The sequence below is a fragment of the Macrobrachium nipponense genome, chromosome 1 (assembly GCF_015104395.2).
Source record: "Macrobrachium nipponense isolate FS-2020 chromosome 1, ASM1510439v2, whole genome shotgun sequence".
Lineage (NCBI taxonomy): Eukaryota > Metazoa > Arthropoda > Malacostraca > Decapoda > Palaemonidae > Macrobrachium > Macrobrachium nipponense.
In genome coordinates, this window is record NC_087200.1 from 110,728,578 (window position 1) to 110,742,774 (window position 14,197).

General features: G+C 39.7%; 1 protein-coding gene across 2 annotated transcripts in view; it reads left to right on the plus strand.

The window, feature by feature from the left end:
* Positions 1-10,667: 10,667 nt before the first annotated feature.
* The window catches only part of LOC135219559 (uncharacterized), a 37,977-nt gene continuing 34,447 nt past the window's right edge, over positions 10,668-14,197 (plus strand). For both annotated transcript variants that reach the window (XM_064256429.1, XM_064256430.1), the window contains exon 1: positions 10,668-10,773. The gene's annotated coding sequence lies outside the window, so the exon portion shown is untranslated. The remainder of the gene's footprint in view (positions 10,774-14,197) is intronic.

Consider the following 14,197-nt stretch of genomic DNA (forward strand, 5'->3'; position numbering starts at 1 on the left):
AGCCAAAACTAAAACAGACTGCCAACATAACAATATGGCATCCAGTATCACAAAAAAACGATGCTTCCTCCCCAACCCGGCAGCCCCCTTCCCCCAAATTCCAAGTCCCACCACTGGTCCCCCCAAAAAACTGCACACCACAAAGGAGGATCCTGGAGATTGCAAACGCTGATATCCAAAAAAACAGCACACAACAAAGGAGGCTCCTGGTGGAGATTACAAACACCTCAAACTCAAAACTGAGCCTGACCACTACCCAACCAACAACCAGCAGACATCACCTACATCCTCCAAAGGAAAATCACAGTTTATTACAGTAAATTGTATTTTTCCTAACTATGCAAACTTAAAGTCCCTTACATTAGTTACACCTTTAGCAAAGCTGGTAAACGGCTGATAGACTTTACAACAAGGTAATTTGGTAGTTAAACTACCACCCAGGTTGGGGAAGCTCCTCCCACATGTACATATCCATTTAACTTTGCTTTAGGCCCAAGAATAACAGAATGAGGGGTGGCATGAGGTGGGCCTAATGTGTAAAGGACCTCTGGTTTGTTTTGTTAGGAAAAATACAATTTACTTTAAAAAATAGTGATTTGTTCCTACACAGTATACAAACCATCGGTCCTTTACATTAGGAGGACTTATATTTGGAGGGAGGATTCTGATATAAGCTATAGGAGCTAACTGGAGCTCAGTCACCTTGATTCATACCCAGGTGGTAAGAGCTAGGGAATGAAAATGAATTGCACCTCTGATGAATTGATCAGAGTACAGGAACTACAAGACCAATCATCAGACTTCTGGGCTCTCCTCCTACGAAGACCAAGACCTTTTCATAGGACAAACAAGCCTGGATGAATCTGACAGGCAGTTGCTTCTATTGTCTTATTACAAAAAGAATGAGTACTATGTTGTGTCACTTACCTCCATCATAGCCAGTTCCAGCATGTGACGGCAATTTCGCTCTCTGCCCAAGGGAAGAGAAGAAGGATGGAGGATGGAGAGGAAGAGAGCCAGTCACCCCACAACTGCACATCTAAGGCAAGATGCTAACCTGTCCTTTTAGAGGAGCCGGGTAAGCTACACAACTTGTTGAGCAGCTACCACAGGTCCCAAGGAAAAAGTGTCCTGATTTCATGAGGCCTTGGTCTGGGATATCAATGTCATCCACTCCAGCAATAGAAAACGCCCTTCGAATCGTCTTACAAAGCCAGAAGAAAATCGTGTCTTTGGATGAGCCAATGCTAATGAAGAGTCTGGAGGTGCTGAGTCCTCTACAGGTAGCACTTCAGCGTTCTAATAGCACAAACCACAATATTGTCTGCATCATTATCTATGAAGTCCTCTAGGGAGGGGATTGTAAAGGACTCAAACCTGGCGTTAGGGACCGATGGGTTTTGAGTCTTTGCTATAAAATCTGGGACAAAATCGAGCATAACTGATCACCATCCCCTCAAGTGTTTCAGATCAATAGAAAGCCCATAGAGTTCACCTACTATTTTTGCCGATGCCAGGGGCAAGCAGGAAAACAGCCTTGAGTGTCAGATCCCTGTCTGATGACTCTGATAAAGGCTCGTACGGTGTACAAGTCAGAATCCTTAGTACAAGGGTCATGTCACACACATGAGGTCTGAGATCCCAGGGTGGGCAAGACCTCTTGAAACTTCTCAACAAGAGGGATATCTCCAGAGACGAGGAGATATCTACTCCTTTCAGCCGGAGGGGAAGCTGAGAGTAGTCCGGTAGCCTTTTACTCTTAAAACAGAGGGAAGTTTCTCCCAGCGAAGGAAGATGATGAAGTCCGCAACTTGATGGAGAATGGCTTAGACCAGGGAGATATCCCTTCTATGACACCGGCCACAGAAAATGGCCTACTTCCCCTGGTATACTGCTGCGGAGGACTAACTGAGGTATCCGATCATCTCTGTTGCAGCGCAGCGTGAAAAGCCTCTTGCTCGCAAGAGATGGTGGATAATTTCCAACCGTGAAGAGCCAGGGACTGCACTGCTTGATGTTACTGCTGTACGTGTGGTTGGCACAGTAGTCGCGCCACTGGGGCAGCTCTCTCTATGTCTAGGAAAGGAGAGACAGCAGGTCAGACACCAAATGGCCATGCCAGAATCATTCTGAGATTCAGGGTGGTCAGCACACTGCTGATCACCTTGTGAATCAGCCAGAACTGGGGGAAGGCATAGATGTCGAGGTTGTCCTATGGGTGCTGAAAATGTGTTCTCTGCAGCTGCATGTGGGTCCAGTATGACTGAACAGATTTCCTGAAGTTTTCTGTTGTATAGATTTGGCAAACAATTTCTATTCCTGGACTCCCCCCTACTCCGCTGCACACAGGTCGAACAACCTCTTAGTTACATCCTAGAGTTGGAACCACTCTGTCCCCATCAACTGATTATGGCGGCTGAGTCTGTCTGTCTGCCACTACATTCCTTCTGCCTGGAACATATTTGGCTGACAACTCCAACGAGTGAGACACCGCCCACTCATGTACCTGGATTTTCAACTGATGGAGTTGAGGAGAAACAAGGGGGCCCCGACTTGTTGAAATATGCCACTGCTGTAGTGTTGTGGCTTATCAGCACCACAGAGTGCCCCCATCACTCTGTCCTGAAGTTCTTGAAGAGCCATTATGGCCAAATTGTGTTCCAGGATATTGATGTGGAGGTGTCTGTTATGTCGGTCCAGCACCCTCAAGGTCAATGCATACGAATACAAAAGCATGTTGAGAGGGGGGAGTATGCAGGGTACTCCTATCAAGAGGTTCCTGTCTTCTATCCACCAGTCCAAGTCCCTCCTCACATCCTCCAAGAGAGGAATGAGGAAGGATTGGGGATCTTGGGACTGAGAGCAGTACTCCCTCATTCTCCATTGCAGATAATGCAGTTGGAGACGTCCGTGAGGGACCAGCTTCTCCAAAGATGACGAGTGACCAACTTCGACTTGCCACTGCCATGCTGGTTGTTCCTGTTGAGACAGGAACAACTGCGCTCCCTTCCTGAACTTGCTGATGTGAGGATCTGAGGGGAAGATTCTTGCTGCTACAGTATTGATCAGTATGCCCAGTTGCTTTATCCTCTGCTTAGAGATGAGATCAGATTTCTCGAAGTTAATCACAATCCATGGGGTGTGGCAAATTTTGAGAAGTTAATCCCTGTCCTGAAGCAACTGCAAGCGGGAGCCAGGACTAACCAATCATTGAGATACCTCAACAGATATATCCCCTGAGAATGGCCCAAAGCTGAGACGAGGGTAAATACTCTCGTGAACACCTGAAGAGCAGTTGAGAGTCCGAAACAGAGTGCCCTGAACTGAAATACTGTCTCCCCGAGGATTAAGTGAAGGTACTTCTGAAAGGATTGATGGATGGCTATTTGGAAATACGCATCATTTAGAACCACTGTCAGCATGAAGTCGTTTTCCCTGACGGAGACCAGGACTAAACATGCTGTCTCCATCAGTTCGGGAAAGAAAGGTTTATGACCGTTCTTACACCACCCAAAGCTTTCTCCATGAGAAAGATGTGGCTGTAAAAGCTTGGATACTGGTCCAAGACAAAGTTTTCTCCATGAGAAAGATGTGGCTGTAAAAGCCTGGATACTGGTCCAAGACAACTTCTATCATGCCCTTGATCAGCATGGCTTGCACTTTTTCATTGAGTGCCATGTCATTCGGCAAACCAGGTACACAAGTTTGCAGATGGACCAAGAGATTGGCGAGAGGAGGTCAAGACTGTAAGGGGAGCAGACACCCTTCCTGAAGGATATCCACTACATAGGTCTCACCTCCGTATCACTGCCAAGTTGTCCAATGGCACGACAGGCACCCCCACAACCGATGGCAGCAGCTGTAGGGGAACTCTGCCCCTAGCGTTTCTTCTTCTCCTCTTTGCTACCTTTATCTGCTTTCCATGAGGAAGAGGAGGGCTGAAAGGGATGATTCTGAGCAGAAGAGGAAGAAGAATGCTGGGTTTATCCTTGACCACCCTTCAAAGGCTGAGTTTTCTTAGGGCCTGAGGAAGAGCTAGCCTGACCTAAAAGACCACAGGTCTAGCCAGGAAACTACCTGGAAGGCTGCCTGAGTGGTAGCCTCCAAGGTCACTGCTTCCTGCTGTGAGAGGGAAACTGTCTCTGCAGTCCATTGCTGCAGTGAGAGACTGGGGTCTAGGCAAACTAGACACAGGTCACCCTGCTTAGCAGACAATGACTTCATTGATAGTTGGTAGAAATGCTTCTGTTGAGGCTGAGGAGGGGGATGTAACTTGTCTGAATGGTTCGATCTGAGAGAATTTTCTTGTTCGGAGACAAGATCATCAACCTCATTGAGGACCCCATCTGCAAGAGAAGACCGCAGCAGTCCCAGTGAAGCCTTGGGTTCCTTCTTCAGCCCCCAAAAAGACTCCAGTCAAGTGGGATGGTCTACTAATGAGGCTGCAGGTCCTTCCTATAGATCAATGAACTGATAGATCAGAGCTTTGATCTTCGCAACCGTCCTCTGTACCTCAGGGGTGTCCACATCCCATGGCAAAGGACCCTCAAGTCCCTCAAAGGTGTGGTCTTCCTAATCTACTCTCCCATCTTGGTCCAAGAACCGAGACAGGAACATAAGCTTGAGAAGCACGACTCCTCTGAGAACCTTCGATGGAGTCCTCCCAGTTCAAATCACGCCTCCCAATAAAGCCACAGGAGGTTGAGGGAACACATGAGAAAGGCTCAGCACTCTCACCTGTCCTATCTGGCAAGTGGTCAGGAGAGGTAAGCTGCATGCAATCACCAACGCACAGTGATGATTGCAATAAAGGTCTAGGAGAATGCCTCCACCTTGGAGAGGTGCTATCCTGAGAAGAGCGAAGCAGTTCTCGCACGGCAGACCAGGTACTTGATTCAGCATTGCTGATCCACAGCCCTGTCTAGAGCCAAACCCTCAACTCGGCTGCGTCGGCCCTCTCGCCCACACTCGATGGGGGACTAGGAGGAGTCAAGTGAACAGCATGCCAACAAGAGCATTCGTTCTTCTCACAACATGCCCCAAACTCTTTTGGGGCTGAAGCACCTGTAGAAGGACTCTGGATGGGACCTCCTCTCCGTCTCACCAGGTGATCGGCTAGACACCGAGGCACGGGTGCGGGCCTCTGACCGAGTACCAGTAGGGATATTGCCAGGGAGAGTTGAGGCACCTGAGTGCCTCTTCCCTTTCTCTGGCCTGTGCCCTCACTGGTATGGAGAGAGGATCCTCTATTCGCAGAATGGGATGTGCAAGTCTCTATAGATTCTGGGACATTCAAGGCATCTAGGTCAGACCAAGGATCTGACACAGCACTAGTCTTGGAAGTACGCTTCTTCAAACTAGTGGAGGGAGCAGTTACTGAGGTATCCACTCCATGTGCTCCTGATTCTGAAGGCCTAATACAGGCCTGTGAACTGGTACCTCCACCCACAGGTGAGGAAGAGCCAATGAGACAACCCTTCGCTCCCTTCGAAGAGAGAAGCAGATCCCCAGAAGTTTAGCGTCAAGACTTCTTGTGGGGGAGGAGGTGACCTCCTTCTTCTGAGACTGAAAGGCCTTGGAAGAATGTGGGGAGAGCAGATGATGACGATGAGGAAGATGACGAAAACAACACTTTATGGGACCTCTTCTTCGTCGTCTTCCTTGTTACCTTCTTTACAATGGCAGCGAATTCCTTCATCCAGGCAGGAGGGTGAGATGAATCAGGAGCAGTGGCCACCTAGGCAACCGAAGCATTGGAAGAAGGGGATGAACCCCCAGGAGCAGCAGACACAGTTGTAGATGTAGGGTAGTGACAGAACACCATATGTGGGAACTTGGTGAAGACGGTAGTGGTGACAGTGGTGGAAGTAGGAGTCTCCACTATGTGAGTTGTCACTGGAGTGGCCAGGTGGAAAAGCAAGACCTGCACAGATGGAGTCCCCACTTGGCCTAATGAGTACCACACCACTGCCAAATTCAAAGGTTGGTTCTCTATCACACCTGAAGAAGGAACAGTTAGGTTAGTGAGGGGATCCTCTTGTCGCTCCATAGGAAGCTCAAGTCCCTCGGAGCAATCCGAGGCCCCTGCACCAAGGTCACCATGAACCCCCACCTCTGCTCCATCCTCTTTGCTCGATGAGGACGAAGGAGAGGAAGCAAGATGGGAAAGCTTACTGGGAGACAGAAACGAGGACAAAGGGTTAGGCAACGACGGAGTTGTTAGGGGCATGTAACCCTCAGATGGCATCTTGGTGCCCATCCTTCCTCTAATAATGTTTCTTCCCTGCAAAGTTCACCCACTGCACAGGAGTCCAAGCACGACACTCATCACACGTTAATTCAGGGTTGCAAACTTGCAATCCTGCCCTCTGCAAGATGTGCAGAGAGCATAAGGATCGACATCAACACTAGAGTGCCAATCACTACACTTCTTCCCACCCAAACCTGGATGGGCTTAGAAGTCAGCACAGTAGATTCATGGTTTGCTTGATGAAAATCACATAAAGCAGCAAACATACAAGAATGATTAACCAATTCACAAAAGTAAGAAACAATCTCACGGCTGAAAGCGAAGTGAAATGCATACACCCAGGTGAGAGGAGCTTCCCCCACCTGGGCAGTAGTTTAACTACCACACTTTTTTGTTGTAAAGTCTAGCAGCCGTTTTCCAGCTTTGCTGAAGGTAATCCTAATGCAAAAAACTGGTGGTTTGTATATCCTGCAAGAACAAAACTTTTTTCAAAACTTACCTAAAAGGCATCGTAAAAAAACATAAATGATCTCACTTATTGGAATACACCTTCAACTAATTGAATTTGGCCTCCAAAACTCAGGGCCCACATTTCAGTGACTGATGGATAGCAAACCTTCCTTTCTGCATCTGCAACATCAATAACATTCTCATCTCCAAAATTCGAGAACATCATGAGCACATCAGAGCCATACTATTCCTCCTAATAGTACACAATGACAAATGTGTTCATGGGACCCCTTTCATCAAGTTCCTGGATCATCAGGTCTCGTCAACAGAGTTCAATCTTTAGCCTCCAAAGCGTTAGTCATTAAGAAATACCTAACACCTACAATGATAAAGGGACTACAAAAATTCCTAGGGATGGTAATTGTTACAACTGATTCTTAGAGACATTGATAAGTCTTTGTGACCACTCTATGACACTCGGCAGAAATGCCAAAAACACTCAACTGGAGTCCCACCAAAATCTTTCAAAGCAACAAAAGACGTCAGGGCAGATGGTAACACCTTGGCTCAATCGACCCACAGTTAATCTCACTCTCTCGACAGGTGTAAAAAAAAAAAATTACAATACAGGGAGCCATCAAGCAATCAATCAATGGAACAACTCAATAACTCAAATTTTTCCTTGGGAAACTGATAACTATAGAGAGCAAATACAGTATCTTTGAGAGGGAAATTCTTTTCTTGCATTTATGCACCAGACATTTTAGGCACATCCGTCAAGGTACACCATTCATCACCCCAATCGATCATCAACAAGTCAGTATATGAAAAGAGATGCATAGTAATATCCATTAAATAGTTGGTAAGCATATTGACATAAAAAATAAACTTCAGACAAAATTGACACAGTCATTACAGAAAGTCAAAACAGATTCCTTTACCAGTAAAACAATGAATATTATGCCTTGCCTAATTACAACAGCTCATACATTATTAGTCAATCTCTTTGTGAACAACAAACATTTTACTATCCACCAACAAAAAATTACGTTTAAAAACAACAAAGGAATCTCCAAGTAAACTGCACGTGAAGGCCAAAGGAGGATGCATGTTATCTCGTTTCTTAAAACAACAGGAAGTAAACATACACATCATAGATGCTTTTCCATCCAGAGTTTCAGTGTTTCTAGACATTTAGTACAATGAAAAGAGAAATATTAGAAAAAAGCAAACACAACTTTCGACAGTTTACTGTAGCCGATGGCGTTTCGCAATATCAAATGCATGATTAAGGTTGATGAAACACAATATAAAACAATTATGAAAACAGGCGTCACAACATAAAATTACTATGACAAAAAGAAACGAAACAAAGGTTACGGACAAAACCTTGGGAAAACAAGACTTACTCAATATAGAGCGATAGAACGAGTGTTTTTATAAAATAGATTCCAAAGTTATAAGCTCGTCCCTCTTGCTGGGCTGTAGATATATTCTGAAGTCTTTTATATCATTCTGCGTTCTGTAGATTGAAGATTGATAATTCAGTCTTGAATTATCTGCATCCCGTTCTTTACCTAACCCCATGAAGGCTACAGACCCGAACTTCCAGATATTTAGTCTCACATCCCACATACGTTCCCAACACACTTGGGCGAAAGTACATTTATAATAACGTTTGATAACAAAGACGGACACAATTTATACTTCTATCTGCAAACAAGAACCAGCCGTTGTGGGCTTTTGGGGATAGGTTTAAGAATACAAATGGATACTCATGGTTAATCAGCTTTACAACTTTATTACGGAAATCATCATCAGAAAGGAAGGGGAATTTTGCATCGATTTCTAGTTTGGTAACATTCTAAAAGAATTGTGGCTCCTTAAAACTTACGAAGAACAATTTCGTCCATATTCTATAAAAATATTTAAAAGGAAAAGAATTGTTAAAAAGAAGTCTCTCTGGAAGATTTAACAAGGCGATTTAAAACTGAAATGACTCGCACTGTGAAAACTAAGACCCAAGACCCAACCCAGTAAAGATATGCAGGCTATTTATACTTGTATGAAACCCCTCAGAATCCCTATAAACGAGTAGATCAAGAAAAGGAAGAATTTGCAGATTTCCTTCGCCACTGTAAAACTGGATATTAGTGTACTGGGCATTAAAAATCTAGAAATAGTTGAATGAAGTTTGCCTCTAAGAGAACGGGTGTGTTATCCATATGTCTGCCGTGAATATTAGTGGAACAAGGATCTAAAAATGACTGCTCCAAGGAGTTCAAAGAGATACTGGCGAACGATTTTTATTGTTATTATAAATTTATAGTGTGACGCCCTCTTTTAATACAAAATCTTATATTGTGTCACTGCTGCCTATATAATGCAATTGATATTGTGAAACGGCGTTGGTTACATTATGCATTATCAAGTGTTCGTGAGCCCTCCCTTCTAACCCGATAGCCTTCCTTTGGGCTTCTGCCTTCATGGTCGCACTACAAATGCGTGCATACCAGGAAGAGATGGGTTTCTTCGATGCAATTGCACACCAATTTGTACATCAAAATGATTCGAATACAAAAAGATATGGTATGTGTGCAGTTTGAAAAAAACGTAGAATTACAAACTTTTTAAAAAGCAATTTACACAGACTTTAATGAATCCAATCCTATCCTGTTCTCCATTAAATTTATAAAAAGCATCAAATAGTGAGTTTCAAGGTAAAGATTGCTAAAGATCCCTTCTTACGTTTCATGGATGTAAGCCTGGTCTATGGTTCATAATAAGAAGGTGTGATAATGACCAGCTTCTCTTTCTTGAGTTCTCTACAATCTCCATAGCAACACTATCAATACCACGGTATGCGTCCTGACCACCAAATTGGAGCGCTACCTTTATAGTGCCAGGAAGTGATTAACTGCTTGATGTTATTTATTAGACAATCAGCAACTTCAGGACAGCACTGCTAAGAAGATCAAATGTTGGGTATCAAAACTGCCCTAAGTTATCAACTAAAAAAGATATTACATCTTTTCCTCGAAATCAATGTTACCCCTTGATCAGCCGACCTCCAGAGGGCATCATGATACAAAGAGAATTTATATCAATATTTCATTGTGTCAGGGTTTGCATTTAGTCTCCTCTGATAATATAAGTATGAGTGTGCAAAAACAACTGCGCCAATAATTTACTTTCAAAATGAAATTATATTCCTTAAATTATTTTGACCTTTGATTTTCCAGCTACCTTATAAAGCTAGAAAATATTTTTGACAGACTATAAGAATCATTAAATGAAATATATCGAAATTATAAATTAAACAAGCACACAAATATAGTATATAATATTCATTTATCTCTCTATCCGTCTAGTTATACATATATATATATATATATATATATATATGTATATATATATATTTATCTCTCTATCTATCTAGCTATGTATATATATATATATATATATATATAGATAGATATATATATATCAGATATATATATATATATAGATATATATATATATATATATATATTTGAGAAACGTTTGTGAGTGATTTCTTTAACTCCCAAACAGCCTTTCAACCTGTGCAACGGGAGGCATCTGGCTAATATATATATTATATATATATATATATATATATACTATATATATATATAATATATATATATATATATATATATATATATATGTATATATATATATATATATATATATATATATATATATATGCATGTGCGTATATAAACAAATGGTTAAATGTACTTACAACTTACAAAACTATAACAAACAAAGACAGCAAACACCATCCTCATCAATCACTATGCACCCCACAGTATACCAATAAAGAAATCGGAGAGACACAAATAGTTAGATAAAGGCGGAAGAAGCTGATACCAACATCGTCTTGTGTCAGCACTTCCACCTTTATAAATACAGCAGACCTCCTGGACGCAGAGGCATTCCTTGACGAAAAGCGAGTGAAGTTGTCGGCGCCGAAGTGAAGTTGTTGACATATTGCTGATCGACTTAAGCTTTAAGGCACTTTTAATTATTGCACAGACTAAAAGTATGAGGTAAGTCAAGATGAAATTTATTTCGCACTACCGTAATATCTAATTCTGAATACTCCCTCATTTAAATGTGATAATTAAGATAAAATCAATCTTTAGTGACGATGAATTACGCTAGTGGGGTGCCACAAATCTTCAAAAGATGAACGTATCATTTACAAAGTTTTATATATTGTGACCAATTGTATGAACAACACAAATTATGGAAACCTTCTAGATTTTAAAATCTTAATGATTGCTATCATATACGAGGGACTAAACTGGAAAACTCTACATTCACTTTACAAGTACCTTGAATCTATAGCAAACATGAGAGCTAGTAAGACACTAATACGAATCAACCATTTCCATTCTATCCAGTTTCAAGACTGACACTCAGTCCATTACCTTAATGGCATGATAGGAAAAAAAAAAAGTGGGCATTTGTACTGTCATTACAAAAGGTTTTTTTTTTATCACAAGTTATGGCATTTGCTAAAGTTTTTCCACAAAAAATTTCATGCCCGGTACATTTACACCTTTATATTAAATACATTTTCTTTCGTCTTAAACATGTCTAGATAAACTTACTTGTCTACACGCACTCATACATACAGACACACGCACACACTATATTATTATATATATAATACCATATATATATATATATATATATATATAATATATATACATATATATGATATATAGTATATTATAAGTATATACATAGATATATCTATATATATATATACGTATATATATATATATATATATATATATATATGTATATATAGTATATATATAATATATATATTATATTAAATAATATAATATATATTATATATATTATATATATGTGTGTTGTGTGTGTGTGTATGTGTGTGTGAGCGTGTTTGTATATTATGACCAAGTGCCTAGTATCTGGTTACTACACTTACCAATCATAAAATAGTTACCTCACAACAGCCAGACACCTGAACCTTCATCACAAATAAAATACAACTGAATACTCTAAAGGCAACAGTAATCCCTTAAAAGCTTATTAATTACTCAAAATTCGGACTAACTTCATTAAAACAAGTATGAGGTAATCATATAAGTAATTAAATTAATTAAAGGGCATCACTGCATCAACAACTTTTAAAAGTCTAAGTATTTCCCGGGTTTTAAAAGTCTAAGTATTTCCCTGGTTTTATAAGTCTAAGTATTTCCCTGGTTCTAACTTCAATTAAGTTGAAGGAAAACAGCTTAATTACCACTCTATATATCTACCTAAATAAAATTAAATATATTGGTGAAAAATAAGACACTTATAAAAATTTTAAATATTAAAATTTATTATTAAACTCAAAATTTATAAGTGAAATTCAAAATCTCAGGGAAATTTATTGTTACTCGAAAACAACACAAAGTTTAATTAATTCTTGAATTAATTATCAAGTAAAATTAAGTTTAAAAAATCATCAGAAAAATCAAGAAAATTAATTAATCCAATTGAAATGCAGAAGTGTTACGTAATAACTTGAATTTGGAAATTAATTCACAAGTGCTAAACAACAATAAAACTTGATAAGTAATTCACAAGTGTTAAATTCAATTAAATAGGCAATGATTAATTAATGAAAACAATTAAGTTAATCAAACAAATTGTGAATGCAAAACAAAACACGCAATGCATAAGGATATCAAAATGAGAAGAATAAGATATGGCAAAACCGAAAAAAAATACATTTCAAAAAAATTAAACACAGAACATAAAAATTTGCAATGTGTAAAAAATGAACCACTGTAAATACGTTTTTAAGTTGCAACTTAAAACTTGTAATAACACATTACCTTGGTACCAATTATGTTTCTGCTGCAGCTAGCTCCGAAAATTCACCATATTACAAGTAAGGCGCCATTACACACTTGTACAATGTCAGCTCAGATTACACAATAAGCACTAAGCGATATTAAATAACTCTAAGAAATATCAAATCTAAAATTTATGAGTGACTGACTACTAAGTATAAAATCTTTACATTAATGTGAAACCAAATTCTCTCAGAGAGAGAGAGAGAGAGAGAGAGAGAGAGAGAGAGAGAGAGAGAGAGAGAGAGAGAGATATTATCTCCTTACGCCACGGTTTCAAATCTCAGAATGACAAAATCTCTCTTGTATGGTAGTTAACTGGGCGAGACATTATTGTCTGACTGGCTCAAAACGTTTTGGACCCGAAGGTCCTTTGGCAAATCGTTATAATTCTCTTTTAAAACAATAAATAGAGAGTAAGTGTGATTACAATCATAAATAAAATTTATTATTACGCGATTTAAGACAATAAAAGTCTTTTAAAATAAAAGATATGATTATAGAATTTTCTCGAATGAAATTAAGTTTCGTCATTTCCTTCAAAACTAAAAGCACTTACGAGTCAACAATTTCTCTTTTGATAAATCGAGAGATATAAGTTAATTTACCAGTAATATTAGATAGTTTTCAATACAAAAACATCTCTAACTATTTATATGAAATGAAAGCCATCAGACATATGTGACGCGTTTTAGCCAGAATCCTTCTAGAACGATCTAACGAAAGATGATACAATCTTCACGTGGTTTCTCGACAAAGACACAAGTCACAAGCGTTGTAAGATTGTTAAAAAAATTGAACCTTGCGGCCTCAAATGATGAAAGCAATTTCCTGCTTCGAACAGACAATGCTAATCTCTTTCTCTTTTCACATTCTACGTTATTCTTAACTTTTAAATACATTATGCAAAATCTGAACATACATTATTAGAACATATTAACTCTAAGCAAAAATAATACTGAATCTGAAAATATTGCAAACAATTTTACAACACTTCATACAGTTACAGAGAGGATGATAGGCATTGCAAAAGCAACAGCATATAAGAACATATACACATATAATTATACATAACAATGTACGTGTGATGGTTTTAAGGGATTGTTCTTCACCAAATATGGCCACGTTTATAATCCTACAGCCAAAGGATAAACTTTTATTAGCATCAAGGCTGGAAGGAGCAAACGTATGAATACATGCCAGTAGATGGTGGTGAAAGAGATTGACACGATATTTTAACCCATATGAGACCATTAACACACACATATAGTATATGTGTGTGTGTTAATGGTCTCATATGGGTTAAAATAAATGGAAAAAGGTGCATAAACCAATAAACAAAAGTAACCTACACTCAAATGGCAGCACTCAGGGTAGAGTAGTAGCCATGTTCTGTAGTTTACTTTTTGCTGACCACTGGTGGCCTCAGGTTGTTTTGTATAAACAAACTGACATTACTTAAAATTGCTTGACTTCATGTGGATTGATTTGCATAGCATTTCTGAACCATTTTTTGTAAAGGAAATGAGCTGTGTAAATTTTAGAGCTTATATGCAGGTAAAATAATATCAGCACTAATAATGTTACAATTAAT